The following is a 13,879-nucleotide window of genomic DNA, read 5'->3' on the forward strand; positions in this document are numbered from 1 at the left end:
CATAATTGGTTTTTTTCTAACCGTTGTTGTCAACTGTAGAATAATGGATGAGTTTCTGGATCATTAATCTGAGTCAGTCTTCATCCATCAGGTATTGGATGACAAAATTGAAATATTTATGATCCAGTTAGCTACCTGTCTGTTAACTTGCAAGGAATTGCTCTGAAAATTTTGTCGACTCAGCCAATAACATTTAACTCTGAAATAATAGCATGTTCCATCCATGGCTGCACATTTGGGGATTTAGGGGTGATTAGGAAGACCTAATTAAATTCTTCCTTTTGTAATTGCTCCCCTGCCTGTCCTCGGGGGGAGCAGAGCATGAGGTGTGTTGGGGCAGAGCCACACGCACAGTGCATGGGACCGTGAGAGAGGCCAGCTAACTGCCGAGGACATCGGAAGAAGCTTCATCTTGGAAGTGCTGGGGGACTAGCGCTTGAAAAAATATGTCAAGGGGGCAGTTTGTCAGTCAGCTTTTAGCAGCCCTCATCCATCTCATAAAAAGTATTTATTGAGGAAACACTAAGGACAAACATGTATATAGGTCCATCAGTCAGAAAGTACTTGTTTAGTTTTTATTATGTACCAGGCACTGTTCTCAGCATCCGAGAAACACAAAAAATCAGTGAGACAACATCCCAGCGCTCAGTGTGGGCTTAAATCTTCAGGGAACTAGGGCAGAGCCAAGGACAAGGTAATTCCAGCCAGAAGGGAGGCATTGGTGAGATGCTGGGTGTGGCAAGAGTAGAAGGAGCAAGGGAGGGAGAGACAGAGAAAAGACACTGGAATGTTCTTGTTCCTAGAATTGGCTCCCAGTCTCTGCATTCTTCACACACCTTTTAATCGCAGCTCATTTGCTAGACCACCTTCTGTGACTGGAGTGATTTTTCTCTGCACTGTTTATACTGGGCTTTGCTGTCGCACTTCCTCTTGGGAGTTGTATTTACTCCTTCTGGCCACTGGCTGTCATACAACTCTTCCCCAGCCTATTTTCTCTTTAGCCTTTGGCTGACAGCTTCCATGGATTCTACCTTTGAACTCGTGGCCTTGCTCAGCCCTCAGTGGGGTTGAAATGAAGGCCTGCAAGCGTGTAGTCAAGCAGTAATGAGGGCCAGAACTACGGCACTGGCAGTGTTGGCTAGAAGAAGCAGAATTCAAGAGCTAGTTGGAACTTAATTGGAAGGATAGCAGGGGCAACAGAGGTGGGGGAAGTCCAAGACGGAGGTTTCGTGAACAGAGAATTCTGGGAGGGCCGCTTTGAGGCAGGGAGGGAGACAGGTCTACCTTTGGATATATGGATGATCATCACTGTTGTCCACGAGGCTGTGAGTAGTGTGAAAGTCAGAGTCAGGTGGACTCTGCAGGTGTGTGGGAGTAACAGGTGTGGAGATGACAGTTGAAGCATAGGGAGATTAGAAATTGCCCGTGAGAGAAAAGCAGGAGGCATCCAAAGAAACCAGCATCATCAGGAAAGGGGCTGTCTGAGAGCTCAGGTTTTTAAACGGTCTCAATAAGCTGTGAGGAGGACACAGGCAGGTGAGGGTGACTGCAGAAGAGAACCGTGAGCCTTTCAGAGTAATAAATACTGAAAAAGTTAACACTTGTGCAGAAAGTCACCACAAATACTAAGGCCAGTTTTTGAAATCTATTTACAGAGCAATCAGAAGAGCAAAGAAGGGCTAGAGCTTGGAGGGTGGTGTGGGGTCCAAAAAAGGACAATGCCTGTTTAATACCATTACTTAATTTTTCAGTAAGAAGAACCATTTTTGGACAAGATAGTTTCAAGAAAACAGTAAGTCCAAAAATATCCTTCAACCAGGTGAGATAGGAAGAAAGCAGTAAACTGCTTTGAATTAATTCAAGTCCCAGACTCAGAAGACACATCCAGTGGGCTGATGGGACTCGCAGACGCAGTCTCTAAAGAATTTAAAATAATTTTGTGATTCCTTGGAGAATGGAAATAGTGCCAGAAGGCAAGAGATGTGTAAATGCCTTGAGTTTCACAAGGGGCTTGCCCCTTCTTGTCACTAATTAAGATACCAAAAGGCTTGATGTTTTGATTTTAAGGGCAGTCCTAGCCTTAAGGACAAGGAGTTAATTCCCTAAAATCCAAGTCTGTAAATAAATTACATTAAAGTCCGTAAGAAGAATAACGGTTGCATTTTTATGTTTTATTTCCTATCCTGCTGCATATCAGGAAACAATTTTTTTTTTTTTTTTTAACCATCGTGTGGTATATTCCAGAGAGCTCTCAGAGTAAGGATAATATATTGGTGACTTATTAACACCTACAAGTATTTTATCTGAACTGGAGCATAGCGTAGCCAATGAATTCCTGTGGTAGAGGAATTAGAAGTATGCTTATCAGATTTGCAGGCATCACCCAGCTGTCAGAGATAACAAATACCAGAGGTGCTCATTTGAGATTCAGAACTGCCTTGACAAGCTACAGCATCAAAGCTGAAGCAGAATTTATTATAAATTAATCTTCAAATCAATACCACACGTGTAGGAGTACAGACTGGGTAGCAGTTCATGTGAAAAAATTCCCAGGTTTTTAGACATAATAAACTTGATGTGAATCAACAGTCTGATGGAGTTTCCCCACAAATCTCAGCCAGGTTTAGGCTGCACGAGGGGACCTGTGGCGTCTAAGAAACCAAAGGTTATTGTGTCTCTTTGTGCCTGTTGGTTCCGGCCTTCAGCCTAACCCTGTTAACCAAAGAAGAGGTTTGGGCTGTAATAAAGAACAAAAGACATTTATTTGAGCAAAACTGTTGCAATCTGGGAGACACATATTCAGCTAGCAACCCAAAGTGCTCCAGAATGAACAAAGAAAGGCCAAAACAACCAAGTGTAATTCTTTTGTGCAGATGAAAGATTGCTAGGTTAACAGGGAATGGCTAGTTCTAATATGCAAATGAGGAAGGGGAAAACTACAAGGAGGAGGTCAAGTCCATTTGTGTCCACACAGCCGTGTTTGTCCCGGGATGTTTATGACTCAGCCTTGAGCTGAGTTAGCAGCAGGTTAGCAGCTTCATAGCAGCTCTGAGAACTGAGGCACAAGACGTGCTGAAGCCCCTCTTCCCTAACAGCCTCCTGACTTTATTTTAAGGGACTCTCGTAGCAATGCTTATTCCATTTTAGTTTTTCCTGTTATCACCCCTTCCCACACAAAGTTATCTGTAGGCGGCCCCACACTTCTGGAAGCATGATCCTTGTCCTCCCTTAAACGTTCTATGGTGCCACTTCTTTGTAGTTGTGGTAAAATACACATGGGCATAAAATTTGCCATTTCAACCACCATTAAGTATTCAATTCAGTAGTATTAAGTACACCCTTACTGTGCTGACATCACCACCATTTATCCAAGAACTCTTCGTCTTGCAAAACTGAAGTTATGTACCCACTAAACACTAACCCCTACTTCCCTGCCCCCAGCCCCTGGCAATCACCATTCTGCTTCCCATCTGTGTGAATTAGACTGTACTGGGTACCTCGTGTAAGTGCAGTCATACAGTGTTAGCCCTCGTGACTGGCCCATTTCACTTAGCATCAGATTTTTAAGTTTGATCCATGTTACAACGTGTGTCAGAATTTCCTTTTTAATGCTGAATAGTATTCCATTGTATGTATACACCACATTTTGTTTTTCCCCTTATCCGTTGATAGATGCTTGGGTTGTTTCCACATTTTGACTGTTGTGAATAATGCTGCTACAAACATGGAGTCCCTGCTTTCAATTCTTTTGCGTATACCCAGAAGTAGGATAGCTGGATCATGCTTAAATTTTTTACTCCTAATGTTTTTGAGGAACCACCGTACTGTTCTCCCCAGTGGCTACATCATTTTATATTCCCACCTGTGCACCAGGGTTCCAATTTCTGTCCATCCTCGCCAACACTTGTTATTTTCTGATTTTTAAATTGTAGCCATCCTAATGAGTGTGAGATGGTACCTTATGGTGGTTTTGATTTTCATTTGCCTAATGAGTAGTGATATTGAGCCTCTTTTTATAACTTATTGACTATTCATACATCTTCTTTAGAGATATGTCAGTTGAAATTCTTTGACCAGTTTTTAATTGAGTTGTCTTTTTTTTGGTTGTTCAGTTATAGTTCTTTATATATTCTTGATATTAATTCCTTATCAGATACATGATTCAAAAATATTTTCTCCCATCCGTGAATTGCCTTTTTACTCTGTTGATGGTGTCCTTTGATACACAGAAGTTCTTACTTTTGATGTAGTTAAATTTATTTATTTTTTTCTATTGTTGCCTGTGCTTTTGCTGTCATATCCAAGAAATCAATGCCAAATCCAAAGTCAAAATCAATGCCAAAGTCACAAAACTTTTCCTGTATGTTTTTTTCTAGGTTTTATTGTAGTTTTGAGTCTTATGTTTAGATCTTTGATTCATTTTGAGTTAATTTTAGTAGATAATGCAAATTAAAAAAAATATTTCACTGATTCTGAAACTGATAATTCTTGTTAGATACCTATTTATATTTAATGGCGTAATGTGCCCCTCTCCCCATGTATTATAAAATCACAGGTATTTAAAGAAAAATGGGTTCTTGGATTCAAGGAAATAAGATAGTCTTAGCCCCTACACCAAAAATGAGAATGTCAAGTACTTCCATTCCATAGTCTAAATGCCTGACCCTTGACCCCCGCCCCTAAACAGCTCCACGGTGAAGCCAGGCTCTCCCTCACTCAGATTATGTGGAGTGCACAGAGTTTCTGTCTTCCTTCTCTCCCTGCTCCCAAATACTGATCCCCCAGGAAGCAGGATCTCTTTGTCTCTGCCCGAGAGTTTTGATCTATTCACAAGTTTTAGGTGGATTTCTAAATGTGAGCACAGCTCATAACTTCTACGTTCCATTTCTAAAGTTGTCCCATCTCTTTCACACCGAATTTTTCTCAGGACTCTGTCACTCCATGTATCTGAATGGAACTAGCCAAGCTCCTGTAGACCTGGGGCTTGGTTACCCACCTACAAGAAAAACTGCTGTTTCCTCGACATTCAACACTTCTGACACCAAACATGGGGGGTTTCCCCACACCAACCAATTCTCCAGTTCTCGGCAGACACCACCTAGGCGGCCTACAGTCTTAATTCTGACAGTAAGTGCTCGAGTCAGCGCAGGCCCCGCAGGTTAAGGGCTCGCTCCCACCAGACCGCCTCCTCGCCCTCCACTGCACAGGCCAGTTGCACGTCCAGGTTGTCAGCCGTCCGGTATAAATTGAAGGCTCCCGTGAACCACTTCCAACTCAGGTTTGATAGTTTGAAATAATGTCTCTTAGAACCCAGGAAAACAGTTTACTTACTAGATTACCAGTGTATTATAAAGGCTACAACTCAGGAAGAGGCGAGAGCTTCCGCGCCGTCTCCGGACGTGCCACCCTCGCAGCACGTCCACGTGTTCACCACCCCACAGGCTCTCCCTGCCTCCTTGTTTAGAGTTTTTATGAATGCGTCATTACGTACCTGGGCGCAATTGGCCAACTCATTGTCCAGTGATGACTGAGTCGATCTCCAGAAACTCTTCCCGCCCTGGAGGTCAGGTCACGGATCGGGCTGAAAGTGTCAGCCTCCTAGTCACATGGCATCCAGCCCCCATCTGCCACGAGCCCCCTCTGTAGCGTACACTCAGCAGTAGTTGAAAGGGACTTACTGTGAAGAACAAAAGAAGTTCCTAGAAAGACATCCCTATCACTCAGGAAATTCGAAGGGTTTAGAAGCTCGGAACCAGGGGTGAAGACCAAATATGTGTTTCTTATTCTACCATAGTATTACACCATCCTACTTCTCTTCAGCAGTATCAGCCTATGTATAAGCCCTTTTCAACTAATAATTTCCAACCATTTCTTCCTCCTTCCACACACACCTTGCATTGCCCCACCTTTCCCCACAATACCCATATGGAATGGAACAACACAACCCCAGTGTTTTTCAATGTATAGGAAGTATTTTGTTCAATGAGGGATGCCACATTTACAGTGACATTGAACTAGAAAACATTTTGAGGAGCGGCTGCTGAATTAGTATCATATTGGAAACCACTTCATATTAGGAATGGTGTAAGACTAGAAAAAAGAAACTTCAGTCTGTCGTATAATGTTTGAAGGATACCATGTAAAGGAAGAAAGTGTATTCTATGTCATTCCAGAAAAAATATTACTAAGGACAGTGGAGCGGAATTATAATTATAATGAAGCTGATTTCAGTTCACTTGATTCTTCTCATCACTGATTAGAAAGGAGATGTCTCTGAAAGTAATAAACTTTTTATTTAACATTTAATGTTGCAAAATGATATTTGTAAATGAACAGCTGTGGAACCACCATCCAACTTAAAAAGTAAAACATTACCATATTCTTTCCAGAGGTAAGGACAATCCTGAATTCTTATTAATTTTTTAAAATCATTTGTATCACATAAATCACTTATTCCTAGGCCAAGTCGTATTTAGTTTTGTTTTTGAGTATTACAAAATGGTATTAACTGTTAGTAATCTGTGATTTGTTTTTTGCAATTATTCTGTACCTAAGATTCCTAGATGTGCGTGTAGCCGCAGTACATTCACTTTCAGTTCAGTGTAATAGTCCATCATTTATGTCCTCATTCCCCAGTCACTGGGCACGTGGGTGCTTTAGGGTTTTGCTAATTCCCACAATTCTGCTGTGAACATTGTTATACTTTTCACCTTATATTTACGTGCAAGACTGGAATTGCTGGGTTTGTAAGGTATGCACGTCTCTAAGTTTATGAGGAAATACCAAGTTGTTTTCCAAAATATTTGTACTTTCTTGCACTCTTTTCAGAAATGGTTCCCATCAGCATTTGATATTGTCAGAAGTTTTAATTTTGCCAGTTTTGTGGTTATGACATGGAACATTACTGTGGCCTTAATTGGCAGCAGCATTCCCTGATTACTTTTAAAGTTGAATATCCTACGTTTTTATTGTTTGGTTTTTGTTTTCTCTTCTGTCAAATGCCTGTTTGTCTTATGTTCATTTTCCTATTTGGTGGTTTATCTTTTTTTTACTGATTTCTTAGCATTCTTGATATGGTGGAATAATAACCCTTTGTTAGGCATCTGTCTTCTTTCAGTTTATGGCTTGTCCTTTTGCTTTCTTTATGTTTTTCTGTTGATGGATTTAAGTCCTTCATTTTCATTTTGTTGTATTTAACAGTCTTTTCTTTATAGTGAATGCTTTTTATATCTTATTTACTTTTGTTTCCCTAATGATATTCATATCATAAGGAATATCATAAAGGTATTCTTGTTTTCTTCTAAAAGTTTTAATGTTTTTCCTTTATGTTTAGGTCTTTAATCTGGTTGGAAATTCTCTTTGTGTTTGGTCTAAGGTGGAAATCCAGTTTCCTTCTTTCCTATGGATAACCAATTGTCCCAGCACCATTTATTCTTTCTCCAGTGATCTGTCTTATACCAAGTACCCATGATATGCAATAATCTGTTCATATGAGATTTCTCTTATTCTGTTGTTTAAGTTGTCTGTCCTGATATTATACTAATACCGCCTGTCTTTATTACTGTAGCTTTACCAAGCTTTCCTTTATTTGTTCTTCAAAAATTTCCTGTCAATTCTTCAGCTTTTGTGTTCTTCCATATACATTTTAGAACCAACATATCTGGTTGTTTTTGCTTGTTTTGTTTTGTTTAAAAAGCTCTGATTAGAGTTTGGTTGGGATTACATTAAATCTGTAGATCAATATGGGGAGAATTAATATCTCTGAATATTGACTCTTTCAATCCATGAATATAACGTACCTTGTTTCCCCGAAAATAAAAGCTGGCTGGACCATCAGCTCTCATGCGTCTTTTGGAGCAAAAATTAACATAATATGGTATTATATGAGACATGGCCTTATATTATAGTAAAATATATTATAGTAAAATAAGACTGGGTCTTGTATTAATTTTTGGTCCAAAAGACGCTTTAGAGCTGATTGTCCCGCTAAATCTTATTTTCGGTATCTCTTCATTTTGTAAGGTCTTTTAAAAAGTCTTTTAATAAAGTTTAAAAATTTTCCTCCTAAGGATCTTGCTCAACTTTTCTTAGACTTAGCTCTAGATACCCTACCTTTTGGATAATATTGTAAATAGTATATTTTTTAAAATTATATTTTCTAATTATTTGTTGCTTATGTTTCAAAGTGCAATTTATCCTTTTTTGTACGAAGACTGACAATTAAGTTCACGAACTTGTTGCACCGATGTTGCTAACCTTTTTTGATATCAGAGGGATTATTCATTATGAATTTGTACCAACGGGACAGTTAACCAAGTTTACTATTTGGAAGTGCTGAAAAGGCTGCTTGAAAAAGTTAGACGACCTGAACTTTTCACCAACAATTCATGGCTCTTGCATCACGACAATGCACCAGCTCACATGGCACTGTCTGTGAGGGAGTTTTTAGCCAGTAAACAAATAACTGTATTGGAACACCCTCCCTACTCACCTGATCTGGCCCCCAATGACTTCTTTCTTTACCCGACGATAAAGGAAATATTGAAAGGAAGACATTTTGATGACATTCAGGACATCAAGGGTAATATCATGACAGCTCTGATGTCCATTCCAGAAAAAGAGTTCCAAAATTGCTTTGAAGGGTGGATTAGGCGCTGGTGTCAGTGCACAGCTTCCCAAGGGGAGTACTTCGAAGGTGACCATAGTGATATTCAGCAATCAAATATGCAGCGCTTTTTCTAGGATGAGTTCGCGAACTTAATTGTCCTACTTCATATATAGATCTTACTCTCAGCAACCTTGATAAATGTTCTTATTAGTTCTAATAACTTTGGCTATAGAATTTTTAACTTGACAGTTATTTTTAAATAACCAGACAGTTATTTATAAATAACCAGACAGTTATTTTTATTGTAAATGACAGTTTCATTTTTCCTTTTCAATTTATATATTCTTTTTATTTCTTTTTCTTGCCCTACTCGACCTACTGAAATCTCCAGTATAGTTTTTGAATAGGAGCTGTAATATGGGCATTATTTGTTTTTATCCTGTTTTTTAAAGGAAATGTTTCTAATGTTTTATCATAAAGAAAGATGTTTGTTGTAGTTACGGTAGAGATATCAGGAGAAGGAAATTTCTTACTATTTTTCTTTTGCTAAGTTTTTGTTTAATCAATGGGTATTGCATTTTATCAGATTTTTTTTCTGCATCTTTTCAGGTGATTGGGTTGTTCTTTTCCTTTAATCTCTTAATGTAGTGAATGTTCATGTTAAATGGTAAGCCACCTTTGCATTCTAGAATTAATTAACTTTGGTTCTAACTTCTCATTTTTTAATATAGTGCTGGCTTCAGTTTGCTACTATTTTGTGTGTAGAGGATTTTGCATCTGTGTTTATGAGGTTGGCTTGTGATTTTTCTTTGTCTTCTTGTTCTTTGCTGGTGTTGGTGTTAAGTATATACCCTTTCAAAAAATGAGTTGTTCATTGCGCCTTTTTCTGTTCCATACAAGCATTTTTTATAAAATTGTAATAATCTGTTGCTTGAAACTATGTCAGAATTCATCTATAAAACCATTCAGGGTCTATTATTTTCTCTGTGGGAAGATTTTTTAAATGACTGATTCTTTAATAGTCATAGGAGTTTTCGGACTGTCTTTTCTTCTTAAGTTAGCTTTGCTAAGTTATAATTTTCTAGAAATTTATCCTCTTAATCCAAGTTTTCAAGTTTATTGGCATAAAGTTATTTATGGCATTCTTTTATCCCTCAAATCCTGCTAAATGTGTAGTTATGTCCTTTTCGTTCCTAATCCCATTCTCTCATTTTTTTCTCTATTAATCTTGGCAGAAGTTTCTCTATCTTTGTAGTATTTTCAAAGAACTAATGCTAACTTTGTTTATTCTCTCTATTTTGTTTCAGTTCATTAGTTTCCGTTTTTATTATTATTCTCTCCTTCCTCCTTCTTTGTTTATTTTTTTCTCCTCAGTTTCTAAGCTAATTAAGTTTCAGTCCTATCTAACATATGCATTTAAATTTTCATGTTATAATTTTAAATTGTGTGATGCAGTGCTTTGGCTGCATACCATGATTTTTAATACAAAATATTTCTAATGTTGTTAATTTCCCTTATAATTTCCTCTTTGACCAAAGAGTTGTTAGAAGTGTAGTTTAAAATTTTTAAACCTTTGTAGGGGAATTATCTTTTTATAATTATATCTAATTAGTCTAAGCAGTATTGATTCTCTGCATGTTGGTGATATTTATTTAATGGTTTAGTGTGTCATCAGTTTTTTGGAAATGTTCTGTTTGTGCTTGAGTACATTGTACATTTTCTGATTGTTGGTTCTGAGTGTTCATATAAGCCTGTTAAGTCAACCTTTTAATTGTGTAGTTTAGATTTTTGAAATATAACCAATTTTTTTGACCTAGCAATAATTGAGAAGTGGGGCTCTCCCTCCAGGATGTTGGGTCCGTAGTCCTATCTATTTTGTAAAATTATTAGAACTTATTTAGAGCAGTTTCAGGTTCACAGAACAACTGAAAAGATACCGAGATTTCCCATAATAGCCCCAGCCCCTACACATGCATAACTTCCCCCATTGCCAACACCCCCACCCCCAGAGTGGTGCATTTGTTACGACTGGCGAACCTACAGTGACACATCGTAATCACCCACAGTCCCTAGGTTACACTACAGTTCACTGTTGGTGTTGTACGTCCTATGAGTTTGGACAAATGTACAATGATGTGTATCCGTTATGATGATATCATAATGGTCAAGTGCAGATGATCCTTGAACAACACGGGTTTGAACTACGTGGGTTTATTTATACCCAGATTGTTTTCAATAAATACGTATAATACTGTAAATGTATTTTCTCTTCCTTATGATTTTCTTAATAACATTTTCTTTTCTCTAGCTTAGTTTGTTGTAAGAATATAGTATATAATACATATAACATACAAAATATGTTTATGTTATTGGTAGGACTTTCAGTCAACAGTAAGCTATTAGTTAAGTTTTTGCGGAGTCAAAAGTTACACATGGATTTTTCGACTGTGCAGGGTTCGGTGCCCCTAACCCCATGTTCAAGGGTCGACTGTATGTTGATTGCCTTATAAATCATTCTATCCATTTTTGCTCTATATATTTTGAAAGTATTTTATTAGATGCATAAAGATATTTGGTAGTTATATCTTCCTGATGAACGTGTTATCCTCTTAATTTTCACAATGCTTTGTCTCAGTCTGTTTTTTTGATAATTTTGCAACCTGAGCCACATTACTAATCACCAATTATAGTTATTATATTTTTAGCAAACCTACCTTTTTGTGTAATTTTGTCCACTAGCCACCACACTAAAATGTTCGTTGGTCTAGTTACCATTCTCACAAAATATTTATCAAATAATAAAAATATAAATTAACATTTATCATTTTATGTTTTATCTAGGAATGTATGAAGTAAGTGCATAGTTATCCACACTTTATAGAAAATAAGTTATTAATAGACAGGTTAAGTAATTTGCCAGAGATCAGATAACAGTAGCATGAGAGTTGATCTACTAGTTTCTATTAGTGATGTATTAGTAGATCTATTAATTTCACATCAGAATTTCCTTAAAGTTGCTAAAACCAATATTACAACATTCCAGGTGTTTTCTTTTTTCAGTTTTTGCTAGTTAAAAAATCTTTACTATGGTAGGAAATGGTTTATACTTGTTATACTGTATGTCTCACAAAATAACAGACCCATTTCCATTGTAAGTGTTATTTTTAGAACAGTAAAATTCTAGTGCTTTCATTTTAGAACTGTTCTGTGCTGCGTCATTATAAGATTCAGTTTGTAGCTTTAGTTTGTGAAAGTCAGCCCGAGGCTAACATTGCTTAAGATCTATTTCCAAGGAGGCATACAGACTTGTAATAAATCTTCTCCTGTCATTCTCCTTCAGGAGATACGAATAAGGATTGAAGATAAAAATTATAGTGCAACTAGAACTAGATTAGTTGTGGCAGGTTTAAGTTGTTTTGAAACTTTTCTTATTTTCAGCTTTAATACTTCTCAATTATGTCTAGACAAGAGTGTGGAGCTAGGAGGCAGAGACGTGTCTGGCTTCGGCTCCACATTCAGGTGACCTCGCATCAGTTACTGAACTTGTCTGAGACATCTCTGCTCTCATGTAAAATTAAAATTTTAGAAATTAAAAATTAATACTTCCATACTTACTCAAAAATTCTCGTTGGTCATGTTTAATAATGTTTGCAAACTGTAACATGAGATTATTGGAATTTTTTAAAGAAAAAAATGCAACTTAGACCTCTTTCACACATTAAAATGATCAGTGTTGAACCCTGTAAAACTCAGAATAACTTCTGTCTGTTTCTTTGAGCTATTGATGAGTTTGTAGAATTCTAAGGGTTCTTTCATCTCAAATCATCTTCATTTGTTAGAAAACAACACTCGAAATCAAGTAAGTGAAAAGTAATGTTATTTCCTGTGGATTTAGATCTGAGATTTTGTCTCTTTGGCCCCAAACAGCGTTTTTATTAATATTGATTATGTGCCATCTGGATTATTATTTACTAGCAAAACAGAGTAGTTGAGACATGCTGAACCCAGTTGCTTTCCTGTTATAGGCACAGGCCGAGAATGAGTGCTTGGGGTGGGATGGGACCAAGCTGCACCGCTGACCTGTAGCCTGGGCAGCTCTCGGCCTGGCTTTCTGCCTCTGAAGCCTTTTCTGTTTAGATGACCATGTCTCAACCAGTTTATAGCGTTAGATCCAACGTGTTCCCAAGGGATTGCGATGGTAGGAGTTCTTTACTCAGGAAGAGTTGAATTATTACCATAACAAGGATTTGTACCAGAAACTGTCTTAACTTTTAATATTTGTGCAGCTTCTACCATAATACGTTTTCTAAATGGTCATAAATAAAACAAGAGATTTTATCAGACTGACTTGGCTGTGTAAGAATTTGATGCCAAAATTTTTAACAAAACTTTATTGAAATTAGACTGGTGAGATTGCAAAGTGATAGAAAGTATCTGGCAAATTTATGAGGTTACATTCCTACACGTTAAGCTCATAGGGAAACATTCAGAGAATCTAAGTCATGCCAAGTTTGCTAAAGCATTTGCGTTTTTTGATGATATTTCTGAAATCTTCCAAAAATGTTGTGCTTTCTCAATATAATTGAAAAACTAGTATTATTTTAGTATTTTTGTCCCTTTGTATGGTCAGCAAACAGTGCAGCTTGTGTTTATCCCAAGAATACAGTCAACAACTTCCTTCCCTGGCTGAGCCACATAGGAAGCCCTTTAGAAGGTTAGTTGTGAGAAAGGCGATGACATAAGCTATTGTCCAAGCCACAACACTTTTCAGAAGGAAGGGGGAGCTGTTATTAATCACATCAAGACAGCCATCCTAACCTGAGACTGTCAGGCCCCCCTGCATGTGTGGTCAACCCCCGCTGTCACAGCATTTACAGGCACACGTCTTAGATGCAGGGACTGGAGTTTCTTCCAGTTAGTTAATACTTTTCACAGGTTGCTTGAATAACTGTCACGGTATTGAAGCTTCATACGACTTACTTTTATGCGGCAGTTTTCAATCCTCATTTTACAGTTGCGCAAACATGATGCCGAGAGGCTTGCCTGCTGTCCGAAAGCAAATGAGTGGGAATAGACAATGCAAGCTGCCTGTCCTCAGACACAGCCCTCTCTTTTTCACAAGGCACTGCCTTCCTGTGGATAGTTCTCCTGCCTGTGAAATTAGAGTGGTTTCATTTTGCCCACCTTTGTTTTTAAGTCGTCGTGATGGTTGTGTTTTTCTAAGTCAGAGCGTCTCAAACTTTAATGTGCATAAAATCACCCGGGGATCTG

At 37.9% G+C, this 13,879-nt stretch overlaps 1 protein-coding gene across 2 annotated transcripts in view; it reads left to right on the forward strand.

Moving 5' to 3' along the window:
- MIPEP (mitochondrial intermediate peptidase) overlaps positions 1 to 13,879 on the forward strand; it is a 176,639-nt gene that overhangs the window by 79,667 nt on the left and 83,093 nt on the right. The window lies entirely within an intron of this gene.

This window comes from Rhinolophus sinicus, chromosome 16, assembly GCF_057876585.1.
Source record: "Rhinolophus sinicus isolate RSI-liver-muscle chromosome 16, RSI-T2T, whole genome shotgun sequence".
Taxonomy (NCBI): domain Eukaryota; kingdom Metazoa; phylum Chordata; class Mammalia; order Chiroptera; family Rhinolophidae; genus Rhinolophus; species Rhinolophus sinicus.